At 48.1% G+C, this 21,992-nt stretch overlaps 1 protein-coding gene and 1 long non-coding RNA gene across 5 annotated transcripts in view; both read left to right on the top strand.

Moving 5' to 3' along the window:
* Nucleotides 1–21,992, top strand: part of LOC147228530 (cytokine receptor common subunit beta-like) — a 176,375-nt gene that overhangs the window by 64,459 nt on the left and 89,924 nt on the right. The window contains exon 1 of one of the 4 annotated variants that reach the window (XM_086156636.1): nt 2,854–2,920. The exons of 2 other annotated variants lie outside the window; for them this stretch is intronic. The gene's annotated coding sequence lies outside the window, so the exon portion shown is untranslated. Of the gene's footprint in view, nt 1–2,853; nt 2,921–10,317; nt 10,430–21,992 lie in introns of those variants that run through there. One more of the 4 variants, XM_086156635.1, reaches the window with a different exon arrangement.
* LOC147228542 (uncharacterized) lies at nt 9,120–9,767 on the top strand. Its single transcript, XR_015106986.1, has 3 exons — nt 9,120–9,263; nt 9,367–9,465; nt 9,573–9,767. It is a non-coding gene; the product is annotated as an uncharacterized LOC147228542 (long non-coding RNA).

The raw sequence follows: 21,992 nt of genomic DNA, 5'->3' as shown, positions 1-21,992 counted from the left end.
ATGATTGGACAACAACAGCTAGTGTTATCACATATGGACACCTTTCCGCAGCAATGCGGACTCTGTCGTGGTGAAGAGGGAGCTGAGCCAAAAGGCGAAGCTCTCAATTTACTGGTTGATCTACATTCCCACCCTCACCTATGGTCACGAGCTGTGGGTGGTGACCTAAAGAACGAGATGAAAGAAGCGGACGAAGGGACTTTCCTCCGCAGGGTGGCCAGACTCTCCCTTAGAGACGGGGTGAGAAGTTGGGTCATCTGGGAGGAGCTCGAAGTAGAGGAGAGGAGTCAGATGCGGGGACTCCTGGACACCTCGCAGGGGAGGTTTTCCAGGCATGTCCATCTTGGGGAAGAGCCAGGACACACTGGAGAGACCATGTCTCCAGGCTGGCCTGGGAACGTCTTGGGGTCCCCAAAAGGAGCTGGACCATATGGCGGGGGAGAGGGAGGTCTTGGCCTCACTGCTCCGGCTGCTGCCCCTGCCACCTGATTCCGGCTAAACGAGGGAAGATGGATGGATGTTAATAATAATTCATTGATGGGCTGAAGTAGGAAGTAAGTGACACATTAGTCACTTGTTCAGTGAGTTTGAAATGCTCTTTATTTTAAAATAGTGAGGGCAGGATAAGCGTAGATGATGGATGGGTTGTAGGAAGGAGCAACAAAGAAAGCAGTTGAATGGGTGGATTCCCGTTCTTCTTCTGGCCTGCCGGAGAGTCGGTGAGCAAGGCAGCGAATCCACGGCTGCTCCCCGGACGCTGCTCGGAGGACCCGCCTACTGCTCGCAGGTTTCATGCAGGGGATTAACAATGTCCTGCAAGAGCTTCATGGAAGTGTCAAAAGTAAAAGATCTTACAGTTTTAGACAAAGTCCCTGGTTGTGACAAACCCTCCATGGCCCGACAGACTTTGGCCTTTATCGCACAGCAGCGGCGCACTTACGACATGAGGGGGAAGGTCTGCGTTCTAAAAGCTGTCGGCGTTACCGTAGCAACCACCATAGAAAGCAGGCTCTCGGCAACAGAGGGGGTCCTGGGAGAATCTCCAGGACTCACCCTGGACATTTGATAACACTGTACTCCACCTAATCCTCATCCCTTTCCTTCTCTTCATCCTCACCGCTCAGGCCGAGGCCTTTGGTTCGAAGGACGATGGAGTAGACGGGTTCTTCATGGCTTTTCTTGAAGGTCACAGTGGAGTATGCAAAGTCACCGTCCGGCCCTGCTGCCGTTGCTCCTGCTCCCGCCGAGGAGTTCTGGTACAGGTGTTCCTGAGGAGACGGAGGGGCTTCAGTCTGCTGGTCAAGGAGGTTTGAGGAAGATCTGGTTCCTCACCTCTGCGTCCCCGTCCGGTTCCACTTGATGCCCAGACGGTTGTTTGGAGAACATCTTTTTTCTGGGAGGCAGGAAAGACCAGATCTTGAGTACTCATGTTAAATTCAAGGGAAAGTCTTTGGGTGTCAACCTTGAGGCACTTACCTGAGAAACAGGGTGACCAGGAGCAAAACCAGGACCAGAAAGAAAAGTGCAGCGATTGATCCGCCTCCCACCGCGTCCATTGAATCTGGGAAATGGAGAGACACCGAAAGGACATTTCGGATCACTGACAACTGGACTGTTCCTCCCGAACTCTTCACAGACAAAGATGAAGAGAGACGACGTCAAACAGCCACGACTTACTGGCCTTGACAAGGAGATGTACGGTAGCCTGGTGGCGCCCTCTTGTGTTCTCCACCTGACAGCTGTAGTTCCCACTGTCTTCAACTAGAACCTCAGTGATGGTGAGGAGCCGTCCGGCGGCTGGAAGAGAAACGTTCTCCTTCTGCCAGACGTACGTGGCTTCTGGGTTTGCATCACTGTTGCAGCTCAGGTTGACTGAGCTGCCCTCCATCACGGTGTTCGCCGGGCTTATCGACACCACGGGGAGCCTTGGAGCGTCTGGGAGAGAACGTTTGTCAAAGAAGGTTATTCCATATTGCCGAGCAGGAACGAGTTCTGCACGAGGAGCGTCCCATCTGCCGAACCCTCCGGATTGCTGACCAACGTAAAGCAGGCATGTGAAGTATGTGGGCGGTGATGTTTGAAGACGTGCCTGTTTACCCACATGACCTGAGCGGCAACAAGTTTACGAGGGACAGACTTTAATGGATGTAGTTTTGTCAAATAACCTCTGTGACTCACATTTCACATCGATGTGGACGGCCTCAGACGACTTCAACCCCAGCACATTTTCAACGGTGCAGTAATACTTCCCGGAGTCTGAGCTCCGAACTGGACTGAGGAGGAGTTGTCTTTCTTCGCCCACCGTGGTGTTTTCCCTTCCAATCTTGTACCAGAGGTACTTCACTGTCTCCCCCAGAGCGCTAAGGCAGGTCAGAGGCACTGAGCTGCCCTCCAGGATGTCAGCAGCACTGAACGACACCCGGGGGACATCCGGAGCATCTGGGGGTGAAGATGTGGAAACAAAAGACATGCAGTTACAAGTCAGCATGTTTAACTTTCCCCTGCAAGTGGACGGCAGGATGACGGCTTCAGGCTGGACTCTTCAGGTTGTTTGGTTTTCCAATAAGAATGAAGGAAAACTCACACAGCGGCGGAGATGGGTGCTGAAGATGTCCTTCCAAAGCACAGGAGACAAACTCTGCGGGACTCAGCAAGAGCTTGAGGTGATCCTTCTTCTGGGAGGGGATCTCACTTCCGTTCAGCATCCAGATGTAGGAAAAACGACCCACTGAGCTGCAGCTGCTGTGACACAACAGCTCCACTTCCACCATGTTCTTATCGTTGTTTGTCCTCCTGACCTGAACCTGCAGAGCTGGATACCAAAGAGAGAGGGGGAATAATGTCATCGTAAAGAAGCAGCCGATGAAGTCTGGAAGCGGTGAAAGTTCTTCAGCACCTGTAACGGTCAGCGTTGTCGCAGGTAACTCGTTCTTCCATCGAAAGCCTGTCCCCTCAAGTCTGAAGTGATACTCTGCTGAATCGCTCTCGCTCAGGTCGCTGATTCTCAGTGTGGAGCGTCCGTTCCCTGAACCGTCCACCTCAACACGTCCGATGTAGTTTGCCTTTTTCCTGATGTCTTCAGGCTGTGAGGGAGGCCTCCGATCCTTCCCTTCAGTGCGGAACCAGAACGTGGACGAAACTGTCCCTGGACCGGTGTAGCTGCAGGAGATGTCCACGGCCGAGCCCTTGGGGGCGCAGATGTCTCTGTGGGTGTAGGTCACCATGTTGCACACAGAACCCTTCACACCTGAGAGAGAACATTTCCAAGCAGAGTCACAAAGAGATCAGAATAATAGAAGAGAGATGCTAACAAAGAGGGGACTCACACACTGCAGGGGAGGGATGGCGCTCGTATCCTTGTATGGCACAAGACACACTGTTTGCAGAAGTTTCTTTGGAAAAATAATAATAATAATTACTTTCTCCTTCAATTTTCCCTCCATTTCTAAACCAGCTATATGCAAGCCTCGTCGTTCCACAGTCGTCGACACATCTCATGTAATAACTGTCTTTTTCGATCCTGAGGCCTGGAGGGACGAAAGACAGGAAAGATATTTCATTCAAATCTAACTTCACACAAAAGAAATATTTTTTTTCTTTTTCTGTTTGAAATTTGTGTGTGATGGAAACGTCCAGTCGGAGAAACGTTGCTGCTGGGGTCTTACTGTTGACTTCCAGAGTGACCCCGGGGGATCCGGTGTAATTATCCAGGTCAGTGATGATTCTGAATGTGTAGGTGGCAGCGTCGCTCTCTCTCAGGTTGGAGATTGTCAGAGTGCACCACTTGTATCCACACTGATTCTTCACCCGGCCTGCGTACTCAGGCTCTGTTGTCAGGTCCACTGGTTGGCCGTCTCTCTGCTCAGTGAACCACAGTGTCCTGTGTAACTTATTCGATCTTTTTTGCAATCTGTCTGAATATGACGGGTAGCTGAAGGTGCATCTTATCTCTGCACTGAATCCTGTCAGTGTGCAGAGTCTCATGGATCTGTACTTCACCTCCCACTCAGTGTAGGAAGGAGACACTGCAACATCAAGGGGGGAAACAGGAAGGAAAAACTTTTAACAATTTAACAATGAATACCTTTGCATTTTTATCGCAGGAAGATCATTTTGATCCAGCGTGAGGCTGCGTGACGCTCGTCTGCCGCCTGACTGAGTCCCTTCGGTTCAAACGTGCCGACACGAGACGGGGAAATCGAGCTTTGGGTCGGACCGAGCCGAGATGGTTCGCTATGTTCAAGCCGAAAAACTCTCAAAGGTCTGTTAGAACTGGACCGAACGGAAGATCTTCAAGACGCGAGAAGTGTCTTCAGGAGCATGGGCGAGGAGCACGCTCGGTCAGAAATGACGGCGGCAGAACCTCAGGCTCCAACTGGGACGGGAACGCCGAGTTATCTGAAGAGAGAGGACTCTCGGCGGTTCTCTGGCGACTTTCTACACTTTGGCGATCCTTGAAATCTCCTCAAAAAACAAACGGCGAATGTAGAAATAACAGGACGGTATCCAGATACAAAGGTGCATCTCTGTCGCGATTCCCGTCAGTCGCCGTGTGATGCTTCACGAAATAGAAAGGAGAAGTTCGGTACCTTGGAGGGACAGGAGCAGGACCACGAGTCCACTCAGCGCTTCGGTCGGACTCATCGCCGCTCCGGCAGATGACCCAGAGACACCAGTCTCATATTAGCCTGGAAGAACCTGTGAGAAAGAAGTGTCTTCCGTGTGTGTTTGAGGGTGGGGTGGTGGCAACGCTGCATTTAATTCAACTTCCTTCCTCTTTCCAATGTAAACTCCTTTGAGGAGAATTGAACAAGATAAAAATGTGCGATCTCACACCGGCTGAGAAACAGTCTCAAGAAAACCCTCTGAAAAACCCTCTGTCATTTTCATCATCGGTACAATTCAACTATGAGAGACAGAATGCAGAGACAAATTTATTGTTACACATTAAAAAAGAGGATCACCAGTAAACATGATTCCACCTTTTTTTTTTTTTTTACCAAAAACCAACTGTCATAACAGTTTTTTTTACACCGTTAAGGTTTATTATTGCTATTATATAAATTTGAAGTCATTATCTCTGAATGAATTATATAGAAAGGGAATAAAAAAACAGTCAACAATCTGGAACATTTTTGTCAACAGTTTATTCTTTTATATTTTTTAGGAAGTGAATTAAAAAAAAAAACACTTCTCATAACACAAGAAAACAACAAAATGTTGCTTGACTTTGGGAACTATTTTCAACATCAACTCTATTTAGCACATGTAGGACAGAATGTGTGAAGGTGAGAATGTTTTTTGCAGATGTATTTCTCACATGTGCAGCACACAGCTTTTGTCTTGCAGTCTTTCTTCCAGGGGCAGAAGTGGCACCTTTTTCTTTTGACCGACCCGGCCGTAGCCTCGGGTGGATCGGGGCAGGTTTCGGCCGCCTGAACAGCTTCCACAATGGCCGCGGAGGCTTCTGTGCGGGGCAGGCGCTCCCTTCTCTCAATGCACGGGGTGACAAGAGCCTTCGCGTGAATCTCGCGCGAATTTTAACAGTTGGTAGACTACATCTTGTGTAGAAGAGGTGACCTGAAAGGGATCAGTGACTCCAACATAGTTGTTGGTGAGAGCGTAAGCAGGCAGCATAGGATGGTGGTTTGTAGGATGACTCTGGTGACAAGGAAGATGAAGAGGACAAAGTGGTGGAAGCTGAAAAGGGAGGAGTGTTGCATGGTTTTCAGGGAGGAGTTGAGAAAGGCTCCAGGTGGTCAGGGTGAGCTTCTAGATGATTGGACAACAACAGCTAGTGTTATCAGCTCCGCCCTACCCTTCACCGAGTGTCCAGGATATAAGAATAAGAATAAGAATAAGAACAACTTTATTAATCCCGAAGGAAATTGCAGTGCCAGAGTTACAGAAAATATAACAGTAATAAATAATAAAAGAAAGGCAGAATTAGAAATAAAAATAAACTATAAACTATAAAGTGTATCAGTGAAACTATAAAGTGTCTTAGTAAGCAGTGATAAAACTATAAGTGTCTTCGTAACAAGTGAGGTAAGGAGTGCACAATAGTATGATAGAAGGGAACATTGTAGTGTAGCTGTTATGAGATGAGATGAAATATTGCACAGTTTCTGAATATTGCACAGAAATGAGATATTGCACATTTTTGTTTGTTTTTAGGTTAAAGATAGGTTTTTATGGTTGCCGGCGGCTGAATGGAGAGGAATTAAAAAGTCTGATCGCCTCAGGGAGGAAAGACGTCAACAGCAGAGTGGACAGTATCTCTGCCTGTTACGTGGAGGAGCGGAGTTTGCTTCCCCGATGGAGAGGAAACTCTCGTCATCTCCAGTTCATATGTTTCTCCATGTAAACAACTCGAAATACATCCTGATGAACTAATGGAGCCATTTGGTTTGACTTTGACATGAGCATCAGAAGCAGAGAGAGAAGAGGAAAGGAAAGAGTTTGGGACTGAGAGGAGGAACTTTGATATCTGGACTATGACAGGAAAAGGAAGAGAGTTGGTGGACATGGTTTGTGGAATGATGTGGACTGAATCCACCTCCAGCTCAATGTCACAAAGACAAAGGAGCTGGTGGTGGATTTCAGGAAACAGAGGACCCATCCGACCCCGGTCACCATCAGGGGTACAGAGGTGGACATTGTGGACAGTTATAAGTACCTGGGTGTCCACTTGGACAGTAAACCGGACTGAACTGTTAACACCAACGCCATCTTCAAGAAGGGTCAGAGCCGCCTGTTCTTCCTCAGGAGGCTCAGATCTTTCAACGTCTGCAGGTCCATGCTGCAGATGTTCTACCACTCGGTGGTGTCCGGCGTCATCTTCTACGCTGTTGTGTTCTGGGCAGCAGGATCAAGACAGCTGATGCTAACAGACTCAACAAGCTCATCAGGAGAGCTGGATCTGTCCTGGGAGTGGAGCTGGAGTCTGTGGTGCAGGTGTCAGAGAGGAGGATGCTGAGGAAGCTCCTCAGCATCATGGACAACATCCATCACCCCCTGCATGGACACTGACGTCCTGTCAGAGCTCTTTCAGCCGCAGACTGATTCCACCGAGGAGCTCCACTGAACGCCACAGGAGGTCTTTCCTCCCCGAGGCGATCAGACTTTTAAATTCCTCTCCATTCAGCCGCCGGCAACCACAAAAACCTATCTTTAACCTAAAAAAAAACAAAAACTGTGCAATATTTCATTTCATAACAGCTACACTACAATTTTTCCTTGATCATACTATTGTGCACTCCTTACCTCACTTGTTACTAAGACACTTCATAGTTTCACTGAGACACTTTATAGTTTATAGTTTATTTTATTTCTAATTCTGCCTTTTCTTTTTATTATTTATTACTGTTATATTTTCTGTAACTCTGGCACAACAATTTCCTTCGGGATTAATAAAGTTGTTCTTATCTTGACCAGCACAGAAGTCAGGATGAGCTCTGAGCTGGAATTCCACTGGTGTCCAGCAGAGGTGAGAAAACACCCCAGAGCTGGAGATGAAGCCAGAAGATTGGCTGAAACGCCTGGTTCTCCTTCCTGCTGCAAACTCGACTCACCTGCTCCTGGAATGTGGAGACGAGCAGCTGCTCGCCGATTGGCCGGATGCGGTCACATGATCGCACACCTGTGCCCAGTGGACTGGGAAGCCTGAGAGGAAAAGTCTTAATATCCACAGGTGAGTGCTCCTCTTCTTCTGACTTGTGGAGGAAACAGGATCAGATGATCCAAAGTGGTACCAAGAAAATGCCAACTTCTCCGGGCTACAGCTTAAAATGTTTCCGCCCGGTTTCGAACCGAGGACCTTTCGCGTGTGAGGCGAACGTGATAACCACTACACTACGGAAACCTGCTGGATTGCTGTGATAATTTCTCAATTTACTACTGAAAGGAGAATCCTGGTCAGCTGGATCTTCTCAGATCATCTTCATCCCACGTTCGTATCGTGGACAGTATCTCCACCTGTCTGCGAAACACTCCTCGACGAGGAGGAAACACTCTTCGTGCAAGGAAACCCGTTTCTACACTACGTGTCACAATCAATGCTTTGAATCTCTTGAATCTTTTCTCCTAACATGCCAAAGGTTACAGGCTGGCCTTTAAATTCCTAATTCTGAAATATTTGTCATGGAGATGAAGAGGGAAGCATTTTCCAGATATATTGATAAGTTGCATCCAAGGATTTGGTCTTTTTAGCTTTGCAAGATTCATTTCAGGAGGCAGATTGGCTCAGGTGTGTCGAATCCACGACCGAATGAAGATGGATATTTTAAGGTTTAAGTGAATTCATTAAACCGCTAATATTCATAGAGACTGAAGAAGTGGATGTACGTTTTATTTACAGGTTGCAGGCCGTTGGAAGGGACAAGGGTCAGTGAGGAACAAACCGTTAAAAGTTATCTTTTGAGATTTTTACAGTCTGTCAATGTGTCTCTATGTTAGTTTACTGGACAGTATCTTCACCTGTCATGCGGAAAACCAGCGTTCGATTCCCCGACGGGGAGGAAACACTCTTTTATTGATTTATTACCTTTTGGGTATTTCATTTTAACTCTTGTAACAGAAGGTTTCATGCTAACGCACTAAGCTAAGGGACACAACAGGGTTGCTAGAAAGCTGCAAGCTGAAGAGTGAAGCTCGACTGTGGTAGAAATAAAGCCATATATCTGGAGCACCTCGGAGCCAATCAGCTGTCGTTGCAAAGTCTCGCCACTAGATGGCGCCAGATGATTGGCTAGTCTCACCTGCGTCTGGAATCGGGAGATGAGCAGCTGCTCGCTGATTGGCTGGATCTGGTCACCTGATCGCACATCAATATGTCCATCTCCTGAGTCCAGTGGACAGTAAACATCTAGTAAACATCTTAATATCCACAGGTGAGTGATTTCCTGCACTGTTTATTTACATTTTAGTTAGTTTAGTTTAGTTAGTGTCTGTGAGATCTCTATTTGTATGAACACTGTTCAAAACTGTGCGGTCCAGTTTTACACACTAGGTTTTTAATTCCTCCTTCTGCATTGCTTGTCATGAAAGTATTTTGTGAATAAATGTGATGTTTTGGTATTTAAACACTGACTTTGAGTCTTTGCACTTCTGCTGATCATGATGATTTGGAAAGACTTGCACGAGAGCAAGCAGAGCTGGCAAGTAAACACAAATGGACAGACATGAAAAAACCTCAGCCTGCAGACCAGCTGATTGTCAAAACCTGGAACGCGCTTCCCGTCACGTACAAAACACCGCAGCGTGTGAGTCTTGCCGTATTGACCGTGTTTGGATCTACATATGCATGCGAGCGGTCGTTCTCACACCTAAAACACATCAAAACCAACTTGCGGTCACGCTTAACAGACGGAAGCCTAAACGCCTGCATGAAGCTGAACCTCACCACCATCAACCAGACTGCAAAGACATTAGCAAAACCCTGCACCACCAGAAGTCGCTTTAATAGTAAGAACTACTTTTCTTATGAATAAATACCTTTTCATTTATTTCGAACAACATGTTTTGACAGAGTCTTATTATAAAACATACATTGTTGGTCTTCTTCCATTTAGATCAGAAGTTGCTGACCTGAAGTTTTCGGACGTGTGGGTAAATAAGCAGAGCTGGCAAGTAAACACAAATGGACAGAAAAAAACTTCAGCCTGCAGACCAGCTGCTTGTTATAATATTGACAATGGACGGTCGTTCTCGCACCTAGAAAACATGAAGACGAACCTGCGGTCACGTTTAGTAGCGTTATAATTAAGAAGCACTTTTCTTGTTATTAAGTTACTTTGTGATAGCAAAGTATGTTGTTCAAAATAAATTCAGTCTTATTGTACTCTAAAATTGTTGGTCTTTCTCTTCCATTTAGCTGTTTTCGGTATTAAAATATACATACGGCTCTCTTAGGATCAGATTTTATAATATGTGTTTTTTTTGGCTCTCAGGCAAAAAGGTTCCCGACCCTGTCCGAGATGATTGGACAACAACAGCTAGTGTCATCAGCTCCGCCCTACCCTTCACCGAGTGTCCAGGATGTGCAGCCTCAAGTCCGACAACACGACCACAAGGTCGATCGAAGAACCGTGGCCTCAGGTGTCTTGGTTCCAAGTGCACATATGGACACCTTTCTGCCTGACCATGGTGTTAGTTGTGGAAGATCCTTGATGAGCACAGAAGTCAGGATGAGCCCTGAGCTGTAATTCCACTGGTGTCCAGCAGAGGTGAGAAAACACCCCAGAGCTGGAGATGAAGCCAGAAGATTGGCTGAAACACCTGGTTCTCCTTCCTGCTGTAACTCGACTCACCTGCTCCTGGAATGTGGAGACGAGCAGCTGCTTGCTGATTGGCTGGATGTGGTCACATGATCGCACACCTGTGCCCAGTGGACTGGGAAGCCTGAGAGGAAAAGTCCTAATATCTACAGGTGAGTGCTCCTCTTCTTCTGACTTGTGGAGGAAACAGGGTCGGATGATCCAAAGTGGTACCAAAAAATGCCAACTTCTCTGGGCCACAGCTTAAAATGTTTCCGCCCGGTTTTTAACCGAGGACCTTTCTTGTGTAAGGCGAACGTGATAACCACTACACTACGGAAACCTGCAGGTGCCTTGTCCACATCTGATTTCTTAATTCAGAAGGGAATGGAGAATCAGGGTCAGCTGGACTTGTCAGACAGCAGAGTGGACAGTATCTTTGCTTGTCACGTGGAAGAACGGAGTTCACAAGGGCTGCAGTGAGCCCTTTTTTTCCAGAAAAGACAGGAACTTAGGGTAACTTATAAGAGCAGAGGTAGGAGCACTTAGGTAGACTACATCTTGAACAGATGAGGTGACCTGAAAGAGATCAGTGACTGCAGAGTAGTTGTAGGTGAGAGTGTAAGCAGGCAGCATAGGATGGTGGTTTGTAGGATGACTCTGGTGACAAGGAAGATGAAGAGGACAAAGGCAGAGCAGAGGACAAAGTGGTGGAAGCTGAAAAGGGAGGAGTTGAGAAAGGCTCTGGGTGGTCAGGGAGAGCTTCTAGATGATTGGACAACAACAGCTAGTGTTATCACATATGGACACCTTTCTGTAACAATGCGGACTCTGTACCGGTCTGTCGTGGTGAAGAGGGAGCTGAGCCAAAAGGCGAAGCTCTCAATTTACTGGTCCATCTACATTCCCACCCTCACCTATGGTCACGAGCTGTGGGTAGTGACCTAAAGAACGAGATGAAAGAAGCGGACGAAGGGACTTTCCTCCGCAGGGTGGCCAGACTCTCCCTTAGAGACGGGGTGAGAAGTTGGGTCATCTGGGAGGAGCTCGAAGTAGAGGAGAGGAGTCAGATGCGGGGACTCCTGGACACCTCGCAGGGGAGGTTTTCCAGGCATGTCCATCTTGGGGAAGAGCCAGGACACACTGGAGAGACCATGTCTCCAGGCTGGCCTGGGAACGTCTTGGGGTCCCCAAAAGGAGCTGGACCATATGGCGGGGGAGAGGGAGGTCTTGGCCTCACTGCTCCGGCTGCTGCCCCTGCCACCCGATTCCGGCTAAACGAGGGAAGATGGATGGATGTTAATAATAATTCATTGATGGGCTGAAGTAGGAAATAAGTGACACATTAGTCACTTGTTCAGTGAGTTTGAAATCCTCTTTATTTTAAAATAGTGAGGGCAGGATAAGCGTAGATGATGGATGGGTTGTAGGAAGGAGCAACAAAGAAAGCAGTTGAATGGGTGGATTCCCGTTCTTCTTCTGGCCTGCCGGAGAGTCGGTGAGCAAGGCAGCGAATCCACGGCTGCTCCCCGGACGCTGCTCGGAGGACCCGCCTACTGCTCGCAGGTTTCATGCAGGGGATTAACAATGTCCTGCAAGAGCTTCATGGAAGTGTCAAAAGTAAAAGATCTTACAGTTTTAGACAAAGTCCCTGGTTGTGACAAACCCTCCATGGCCCGACAGACTTTGGCCTTTATCGCACAGCAGCGGCGCACTTACGACATGAGGGGGAAGGTCTGCGTTCTAAAAGCTGTTGGCGTTACCATAGCAACCACCAATGAAAAGCAGGCTCTCGGCAACAGAGGGGGTCCTGGGAGAATCTCCAGGACTCACCCTGGAGAATTGATAACACTGTACTCCACGTAATCCTCATCCCTTTCCTTCTCTTCATCCTCACCGCTCAGGCCGAGGCCTTTGGTTCGAAGGACGTTGGAGTAGACGGGTTCTTCATGGCTTTCCTTGAAGGTCACAGTGGAGTATGCAAGGTTACCGTCCGGCCCTGCTGCCGTTGCTCCTGCTCCGGCCGAGGGGTTCTGGTACTGGTGTTCCTGAGGAGACGGAGGGGCTTCAGTCTGCTGGTCAAGGAGGTTTGAGGAAGATCTGGTTCCTCACCTCTGCTTCCCCGTCCGGTTCCACTTGATGCCCAGACGGTTGTTTGGAGAACATCTTTTTACTGGGAGGCAGGAAAGACCAGATCTTGAGTACTCATGTTAAACTCAAGGGAAAGCCTGTGGGTGTCAACCTTGAGGCACTTACCTGAGAAACAGGGTGACCAGGAGCAAAACCAGGACCAGAAAGAAAAGAGCAGCGATTAATCCGCCTGCCACCGCTTTCATTGAATCTGGGAAATGGAGAGACACCGAAAGGACATTTCGGATCACTGACAACTGGACTGTTCCTCCCGAACTCTTCACAGACAAAGATGAAGAGAGGCGACGTCAAACAGCCACGACTTACTGGCCTTGACAAGGAGATGTACGGTAGCCTGGTGGCGCCCTCTTGTGTTCTCCACCTGACAGCTGTAGTTCCCACTGTCTTCAACTAGAACCTCAGTGATGGTGAGGAGCCGTCCGGCGGCTGGAAGAGAAACGTTCTCCTTCTGCCAGACGTACGTGGCTTCTGGGTTTGCATCACTGTTGCAGCTCAGGTTGACTGAGCTGCCCTCCATCACGGTGTTCGCCGGGCTTATCGACACCACGGGGAGCCTTGGAGCGTCTGGGAGAGAACGTTTGTCAAAGAAGGTTATTCCATATTGCCGAGCAGGAACGAGTTCTGCACGAGGAGCGTCCCATCTGCCGAACCCTCCGTCAGTCTCCTCGCTGGAATCAGCAGAGGACGACCCGAATGTTTACTCTGCGGATTCTGGTCCGTCGACGACGGGCGACACAGTGATCAAACCTAACAGAGGCCCGGAGAATTGATGTTGGTTTCAACATCCGTCTCTTTCAGCACACACTTTGGCTGGTGGTCCTAAACCCAAGCTAGCAGTGAAACACGGACACACACTTATGATTGCACTTACACTGCACATTGACGAGCAGAGCGTTGGAGGTGGTTCGTCCGTACGTGTTCTCAGACCGGCAGTGGTAGATCCCTCTGTCCTCTGCTCGGATGGAGCGGAAATGATGACCTCCATCTTGCGTTTGGAGCAGTGTTTGGTTGTCCTTGTACCAGGTGTAGTTAGCCACTGGGTTAGCATCAGTGCTGCAGCTCAGGTTCAAGTTGCTGCCCTCCACTATGTCACCTGCTGGCCTCCGCGACAGCAAGGGAGGCTTGGGGGGATCTGCAGGAGATGTCCGGAAAGGGATCGGGTGCCACAGGGATGGACAACTGTGAGAAGGCAATCTAGATTTCTGTCTCCAACCACAAAAAGCACCAAACATAGTCAGGCAGCTGTTCCATCATCATTATTCGCCATCTATCCATTATATGCGTTCATTTCCTGTGGAATCCTGCACGTTCCAGCAAACATAGCAGTACCACCAGAAATTGCAGGGGGAGTTTTGCACAGTATGTTCAAGTACAACCAGCGACAGGAACGGAGAAGGAGAAGAAGAAGAAGAAGACGACAATATGGTGCCTGGAGAACAAGGGAGAAGACTTCTCCGTCCATGTGCCTCTTCTTGTTCTTTCTTAGAATGTACATCATCCCCAGCTCCTCCACCAGCACCATGTTAGTCATTGTCTGAAACGGACCTCTGAACTGCCCTCAGGGGGACGAATTGCTGACCAACGTAAAGCAGGCATGTGAAGTATGTGGGCGGTGATGTTTGAAGACGGGCCTGTTTACCCACATGACCTGAGCAGCAAAAAGCCCAGCAACAAGTTTACGAGGGACAGACTTTAATGGATGTAGTTTTGTCAAATGACCTCTTCGACTCACATTTCACATCGATGTGGACGGCCTCAGACGACTTCGACCCCAGCACATTTTCAACGGTGCAGTAATACTTCCCGGAGTCTGACCTCCGAACTGGACTGAGGAGGAGTTGTCTTTCTGCGCCCACCGTGGTGTTTTCCCTTCCAATCTTGTACCAGAGGTACTTCACTGTCTCCCCCAGAGCGCTAAGGCAGGTCAGAGGCACTGAGCTGCCCTCCAGGATGTCAGCAGCACTGAACGACACCCGGGGGACATCCGGAGCATCTGGGGGTGAAGATGTGGAAACAAAAGACATGCAGTTACAAGTCAGCATGTTTAACTTTCCCCTGCAAGTGGACGGCAGGATGACGGCTTCAGGCTGGACTCTTCAGGTTGTTTGGTTTTCCAATAAGAATGAAGTAGAACTCACACAGCGGCGGAGATGGGTGCTGAAGATGTCCTTCCAAAGCACAGGAGACAAACTCTGCGGGACTCAAATGGACCTTCAGGTGATCCTTCTTCTGGGAGGGGATCTCACTTCCGTTCAGCATCCAGATGTAGGAAAAACGACCCGCTGAGCTGCAGCTGCTGTGACACAACAGCTCCACTTCCACCATGTTCTCATAGTTGTATGTCCTCCTGACCTGAACCTGCAGAGCTGGATACCAAAGAGAGAGCGGGGAATAATGTCATCGTAAAGAAGCAGCCGATGCTTTCTAAAGCGATGGGCTTCGGCCGGATGTTTGCCTCCACGCGGACGACAGTGTGGTATGTTGAAGATGGTGAAGAGAAGGAGAAGAGTTATGAGGGAGAGGATGTTCCTCTCAGAATACAGTTGAAATCTGAGTTCGACCTTTGCTGTGAACCAAAGTCTGGAAGCGGTGAAAGTTCTTCAGCACCTGTAACGGTCAGCGTTGTCGCAGGTAACTCGTTCTTCCATCGAAGGCCTGTCCCCTCAAGTCTGAAGTGATACTCTGCTGAATCGCTCTCGCTCAGGTCGCTGATTCTCAGTGTGGAGCGTCCGTTCCCTGAACCGTCCACCTCAACATGTCTGATGTAGTTTGCCTTTTTCCTGATGTCTTCAGGCTGTGAGGGAGGCCTCCGATCCTTCCCTTCAGTGCGGAACCAGAACGTGGACCAAACTGTCCCTGGACTGGTGTAGCTGCAGGAGATGTCCACGGCCGAGCCCTTGGGGGCGCAGATGTCTCTGTGGGTGTAGGTCACCATGTTGCACACAGAACCCTTCACACCTGAGAGAGAACATTTCCAAGCAGAGTCACAAAGAGATCAGAATAATAGAAGAGAGATGCTAACAAAGAGGGGACTCACACACTGCAGGGGAGGGATGGCGCTCGTATCCTTGTATGGCACAAGACACACTGTTTGCAGAAGTTTCTTTGGAAAAATAATAATAATAATTACTTTCTCCTTCAATTTTCCCTCCATTTCTAAACCAGCTATATGCAAGCCTCGTCGTTCCACAGTCGTCGACACATCTCATGTAATAACTGTCTTTTTCGATCCTGAGGCCTGGAGGGACGAAAGACAGGAAAGATATTTCATTCAAATCTAACTTCACACAAAAGAAATATTTTTTTTCTTTTTTTGTTTGAAATTTGTGTGTGATGGAAACGTCCAGTCGGAGAAACGTTGCTGCTGGGGTCTTACTCTTGACTTCCAGAGTGACCCCGGGGGATCCGGTGTAATTATCCAGGTCAGTGATGATTCTGAATGTGTAGGTGGCAGCGTCGCTCTCTCTCAGGTTGGAGATTGTCAGAGTGCACCACTTGTATCCGCACTGATTCTTCACCCGGCCTGCGTACTCAGGCTCTGTTGTCAGGTCCACTGGTGGGCCGTCTCTCTGCTCAGTGAACCACAGTGTCCTGTGTGACTCATTCCTGCTATTTGGCAATCTGTCTGAATATGACGGGTAGTTGAAGGTGCATCTTATCTTTGCACTGAATCCTGTCAGTGTGCAGAGTCTCATGGATCTGTACTTCACCTCCCACTCAGTGTAGGAAGGAGACACTGCAACATCAAGGGGGGAAACAGGAAGGAAAAACTTTTAACAATTTAACAATGAATACCTTTGCATTTTTATCGCAGGAAGATCATTTTGATCCAGCGTGAGGCTGCGTGACGCTCGTCTGCCGCCTGACTGAGTCCCTTCGGTTCAAACGTGCCGACACGAGACGGGAAAATTGAGCTTTGGGTCGGACCGAGCCGAGATGGTTCGCTATGTTCAAGCCGAAAAACTCTCAAAGGTCTGTTAGAACTGGACCGAACGGAAGATCTTCGAGACGCGAGAAGTGTCTTCAGGAGCATGGGCGAGGAGCACGCTCGGTCAGAAATGACGGCGGCAGAACCTCAGGCTCCAACTGGGACGGGAACACCGAGTTATCTGAAGAGAGAGGACTCTCGGCGGTTCTCTGGCGACTTTCTACACTTTGGCGATCCTTGAAACCTCCTCAAAAAACAAACGGCGAATGTAGAAATAACAGGACGGTATCCAGATACAAAGGTGCATCTCTGTCGCGATTTCCGTCAGTCGCCGCGTGATCCCTCGTGAAATAGAAAGGAGAAGTTCGGTACCTTGGAGGGACAGGAGCAGGACCACGAGTCCACTCAGCGCTTCGGTCGGACTCATCGCCGCTCCGGCAGATGACCCAGAGACACCAGTCTCATATTAGCCTGGAAGAACCTGTGAGAAAGAAGTGTCTTCAGTGTGTGTTTGAGGGTGGGGTGGTGGCAACGCTGCATTTAATTCAACTTCCTTCCTCCTGGCTGAGAAACAGTCTCAAGAAAACCCTCTGAAAAACCCTCTGTCATTTTCATCATCGGTACAATTCAACTATGAGAGACAGAATGCAGAGACAAATTTATTGTTACACATTAAAAAAGAGGATCACCAGTAAACATGATTCCACCTTTTTTTTTTTTTTTACCAAAAACCAACTGTCATAACAGTTTTTTTTACACCGTTAAGGTTTATTATTGCTATTATATAAATTTGAAGTCATTATCTCTGAATGAATTATATAGAAAGGGAATAAAAAAAAACAGTCAACAATCTGGAACATTTTTGTCAACAGTTTATTCTTTTATATTTTTTAGGAAGTGAATTATAAAAAAACCCACTTCTCTCATAACACAAGAAAACAACAAAATGTTGCTTGACTTTGTGAACTATTTTCAACATCAACTCTATTTAGCACATGTAGGACAGAATGTGTGAAGGTGAGAATGTTTTTTGCAGATGTATTTCTCACATGTGCAGCACACAGCTTTTGTCTTGCAGTCTTTCTTCCAGGGGCAGAAGTGGCACCTTTTTCTTTTGACCGACCCGGCCGTAGCCTCGGGTGGATCGGGGCAGGTTTCGGCCGCCTGAACAGCTTCCACAATGGCCGCGGAGGCTTCTGTGCGGGGCAGGCGCTCCCTTCTCTCAATGCACGGGGTGACAAGAGCCTTCGCCTGAATCTCGCGCAAATTTTAACAGTTGGTAGACTACATCTTGTGTAGAAGAGGTGACCTGAAAGGGATCAGTGACTCCAACATAGTTGTTGGTGAGAGCGTAAGCAGGCAGCATAGGATGGTGGTTTGTAGGATGACTCTGGTGACAAGGAAGATGAAGAGGACAAAGTGGTGGAAGCTGAAAAGGGAGGAGTGTTGCATGGTTTTCAGGGAGGAGTTGAGAAAGGCTCCAGGTGGTCAGGGTGAGCTTCTAGATGATTAGACAACAACGGCTAGTGTTATCAGCTCCGCCCTACCCTTCACCGAGTGTCCAGGATATGCAGCCTCAAGTCCGACAACACGACCACAAGGTCGATCGAAGAACCTCAGGTGCCCCAAGAACCCCAAGCCTCAGGTGTCTTGGTTCCAAGTGCAAATATGGACACCTTCATTCCTGACCATGGTGTTAGTTGTGGACAATCGGTGACCAGCACAGAAGTCAGGATGAGCTTGGAGCTGTAATTCCACTGCACATACTGTCCACAGCATAGTGGACAGTATCTCTGCCTGTTACGTGGAGGAGCGGAGTTTGCTTCCCCGACGGAGAGGAAACGTGATAACCACTACACTACGGAAACCTGCAGGTGCATTGTCCACATGTGATTTCTTAATTCAGAAGGGAATGGAGAATCAGGGTCAGCTGGACTTGTCTAGTGCACATATGGACACCTTCATGCCTGACCATGGTGTTGGTTATGGACAATCTGTGATGAGCAAAGAAGTCCAATAGCACAACACCTGTCGTGGGGGGGTATTCCTCCGAATCACGCCCTTCCCAGTCGCAAAGTCGTAGCCTACGGGAGCATTGGTCACAGGAGGCAGAACTGACTCTTCAGGGATGCTTCGAGATGACGGACTTGGATGTGCTCTGCGAGGACCAGGGAGACGACATCAGAAGACTCTCCGACTGTATAACTGACTATGTCAACTTCTGCACGGACAACATGATCCCCACCAAGACTGTGCGTTGTTTCTCAAACAACAAACCCTGGGTGACTAAGGACATTCAAGACACGCTGAACAGGAAGAAGGCGGCATTCAGAAGTGGAGACAAAGAGGAACTGAAGAAGGTGCAGACGGAGCTGAGGGAGAAGATCGCAGAGGGAAAGGACAGTTTCAGGAGGAAGCTGGAGAGCAAACTCCAGCAGAACAACATGAGGGAGGTGTGGAGTGGGTTGAAAACCATCACTGGCCATGGAAAACAAGCAAGCCAGATGATGGAAGGAGACTTGTAGGAGGCAAACGAACTAAACCTGTTTTTTAACAGATTTGATGAAGGTGCCTCCGCCCACCCTCCCCCCAGCTCCTCTCAGGACTTTCCTTCCCCTGCGCCCTCATCCCTCACTTTAAGGAGCTTTCCCCCTCCCCCACGCACCTCTTCTGCTTCCCTGGACGATGTCTCGTTTACACCTCAGCCCTCCTGCCCCCCACTGGGACTCTCTCCACCCCCTCCTGTCGAACGTGATAACCACTACACTACGGAAACCTGCAGGTTTGGTCTCTACATCTGAGATGTTAATTCAGAAGGGAATGGAGAATCAGGGTCAGCTGGACTTGTCAGACAGCAGAGTGGAAAGTATCTCTGCCTGTTACGTGAAAGAGCAGAGTTCATAAGGACTGTGGTGAGCCCTTTTTGTCCAGAAAAGACAGGAACTTAGGGTAACTTATAAGAGCAGAGGTAGGAGAATGTGGGTAGACTACATCTTGTATAGACGAGGTGACCTGAAAGAGATCGGTGACTCCAACATAGTTGTTGGTGAGAGCGTAAGCAGGCAGCATAGGATGGTGGTTTGTAGGATGACTCTGGTGACAAGGAAGATGAAGAGGACAAAGGCAGAGCAGAGGACAAAGTGGTGGAAGCTGAAAAGGGAGCAGTTGAGAAAGGCTCTGGGTGGTCAGGGTGAGCTTCTAGATGATTAGACAACAACAGCTAGTGTTATCAGCTCCGCCCTACCCTTCACCGAGTGTCCAGGATATAAGAATAAGAATAAGAATAAGAACAACTTTATTAATCCCGAAGGAAATTGCAGTGCCAGAGTTACAGAAAATATAACAGTAATAAATAATAAAAGAAAGGCAGAATTAGAAATAAAAATAAACTATAAACTATAAAGTGTATCAGTGAAACTATAAAGTGTCTTAGTAAGCAGTGATAAAACTATAAGTGTCTCAGTAACAAGTGAGGTAAGGAGTGCACAATAGTATGATAGAAGGGAACATTGTAGTGTAGCTGTTATGAGATGAGATGAAATATTGTACAGTTTCTGAATATTGCACAGAAATGAGATATTGCACATTTTTGTTTGTTTTTAGGTTAAAGATAGGTTTTTATGGTTGCCGGCGGCTGAATGGAGAGGAATTAAAAAGTCTGATCGCCTCAGGTAGGAAAGACGTCAACAGCAGAGTGGACAGTATCTCTGCCTGTTACGTGGAGGAGCGGAGTTTGCTTCCCCGATGGAGAGGAAACTCTTGTCACCTCCAACTCATATGTTTCTCCACGTAAACAACTCGAAATACATCCTGATGAACTAATGGAGCCATTTGGTTTGACTTTGACATGAGCATCAGAAGCAGAGAGAGAAGAGGAAAGGAAAGAGTTTGGGACTGAGAGGAGGAACTTTGATATCTGGACTATGACAGGAAAAGGAAGAGAGTTGGTGGACATGGTTTGTGGAATGATGTGGACTGAATCCACCTCCAGCTCAATGTCACAAAGACAAAGGAGCTGGTGGTGGATTTCAGGAAACAGAGGACCCATCCGACCCCGGTCACCATCAGGGGTACAGAGGTGGACATTGTGGACAGTTATAAGTACCTGGGTGTCCACTTGGACAGTAAACCGGACTGAACTGTTAACACCAACGCCATCTTCAAGAAGGGTCAGAGCCGCCTGTTCTTCCTCAGGAGGCTCAGATCTTTCAACGTCTGCAGGTCCATGCTGCAGATGTTCTACCACTCGGTGGTGTCCGGCGTCATCTTCTACGCTGTTGTGTTCTGGGCAGCAGGATCAAGACAGCTGATGCTAACAGACTCAACAAGCTCATCAGGAGAGCTGGATCTGTCCTGGGAGTGGAGCTGGAGTCTGTGGTGCAGGTGTCAGAGAGGAGGATGCTGAGGAAGCTCCTCAGCATCATGGACAACGTCCATCACCCCCTGCATGGACACTGACGTCCTGTCAGAGCTCTTTCAGCCGCAGACTGATTCCACCGAGGAGCTCCACTGAACGCCACAGGAGGTCTTTCCTCCCTGAGGCGATCAGACTTTTTAATTCCTCTCCATTCAGCCGCCGGCAACCATAAAAACCTATCTTTAACCTAAAAAAAAACAAAAACTGTGCAATATTTCATTTCATAACAGCTACACTACCATTTTTCCTTGATCATACTATTGTGCACTCCTTACCTCACTTGTTACTAAGACACTTCATAGTTTCACTGAGACACTTTATAGTTTATAGTTTATTTTATTTCTAATTCTGCCTTTTCTTTTTATTATTTATTACTGTTATATTTTCTGTAACTCTGGCACAACAATTTCCTTCGGGATTAATAAAGTTGTTCTTATCTTGACCAGCGCAGAAGTCAGGATGAGCTTGGAGCTGTAATTCCACTGGTGTCCAGCAGAGGTGAGAAAACACCCCAGAGCTGGAGATGAAGCCAGAAGATTGGCTGAAACGCCTGGTTCTCCTTCCTGCTGCAAACTCGACTCACCTGCTCCTGGAATGTGGAGACGAGCAGCTGCTCGCCGATTGGCCGGATGCGGTCACATGATCGCACACCTGTGCCCAGTGGACTGGGAAGCCTGAGGGGAAAAGTCTTAATATCCACAGGTGAGTGCTCCTCTTCTTCTGACTTGTGGAGGAAACAGGGTCAGATGATCCAAAGTGGTACCAAGAAAATGCCAACTTCTCCGGGCTACAGCTTAAAATGTTTCCGCCCGGTTTCGAACCGAGGACCTTTCGCGTGTGAGGCGAACGTGATAACCACTACACTACGGAAACCTGCTGGATTGCTGTGATAATTTCTCAATTTACTACTAACAGGAGAATCCTGGTTAGTTGGATCTTCTCAGATCATCTTCATCCCACGTTCGTATCGTGGACAGTATCTCCACCTGTCTGCAAAACACTCCTCGACGAGGAGGAAACACTCTTCGTGCAAGGAAACCCATTTCTACACTACGTGTCACAATCAATGCTTTGAATCTCTTGAATCTTTTCTCCCAACATGCCAAAGGTTACAGGCTGGCCTTTAAATTCCTAATTCTGAAATATTTGTCATGGAGATGAAGAGGGAAGCATTTCCCAGATTTATTGATAAGTTGCATCCAAGGATTTGGTCTTTTTAGCTTCGCAAGATTCATTTCAG

Source organism: Fistularia commersonii, chromosome 12 (genome assembly GCF_037954325.1).
Source record: "Fistularia commersonii isolate RoL2024-O1a breed Wild chromosome 12, RoL_Fcom_v1.0, whole genome shotgun sequence".
Classification (NCBI taxonomy): Eukaryota; Metazoa; Chordata; class Actinopteri; order Syngnathiformes; family Fistulariidae; genus Fistularia; species Fistularia commersonii.
The sequence above is the reverse complement of the archived record's forward strand: the minus strand, read 5'-3'. Positions and strand labels throughout refer to the sequence as shown.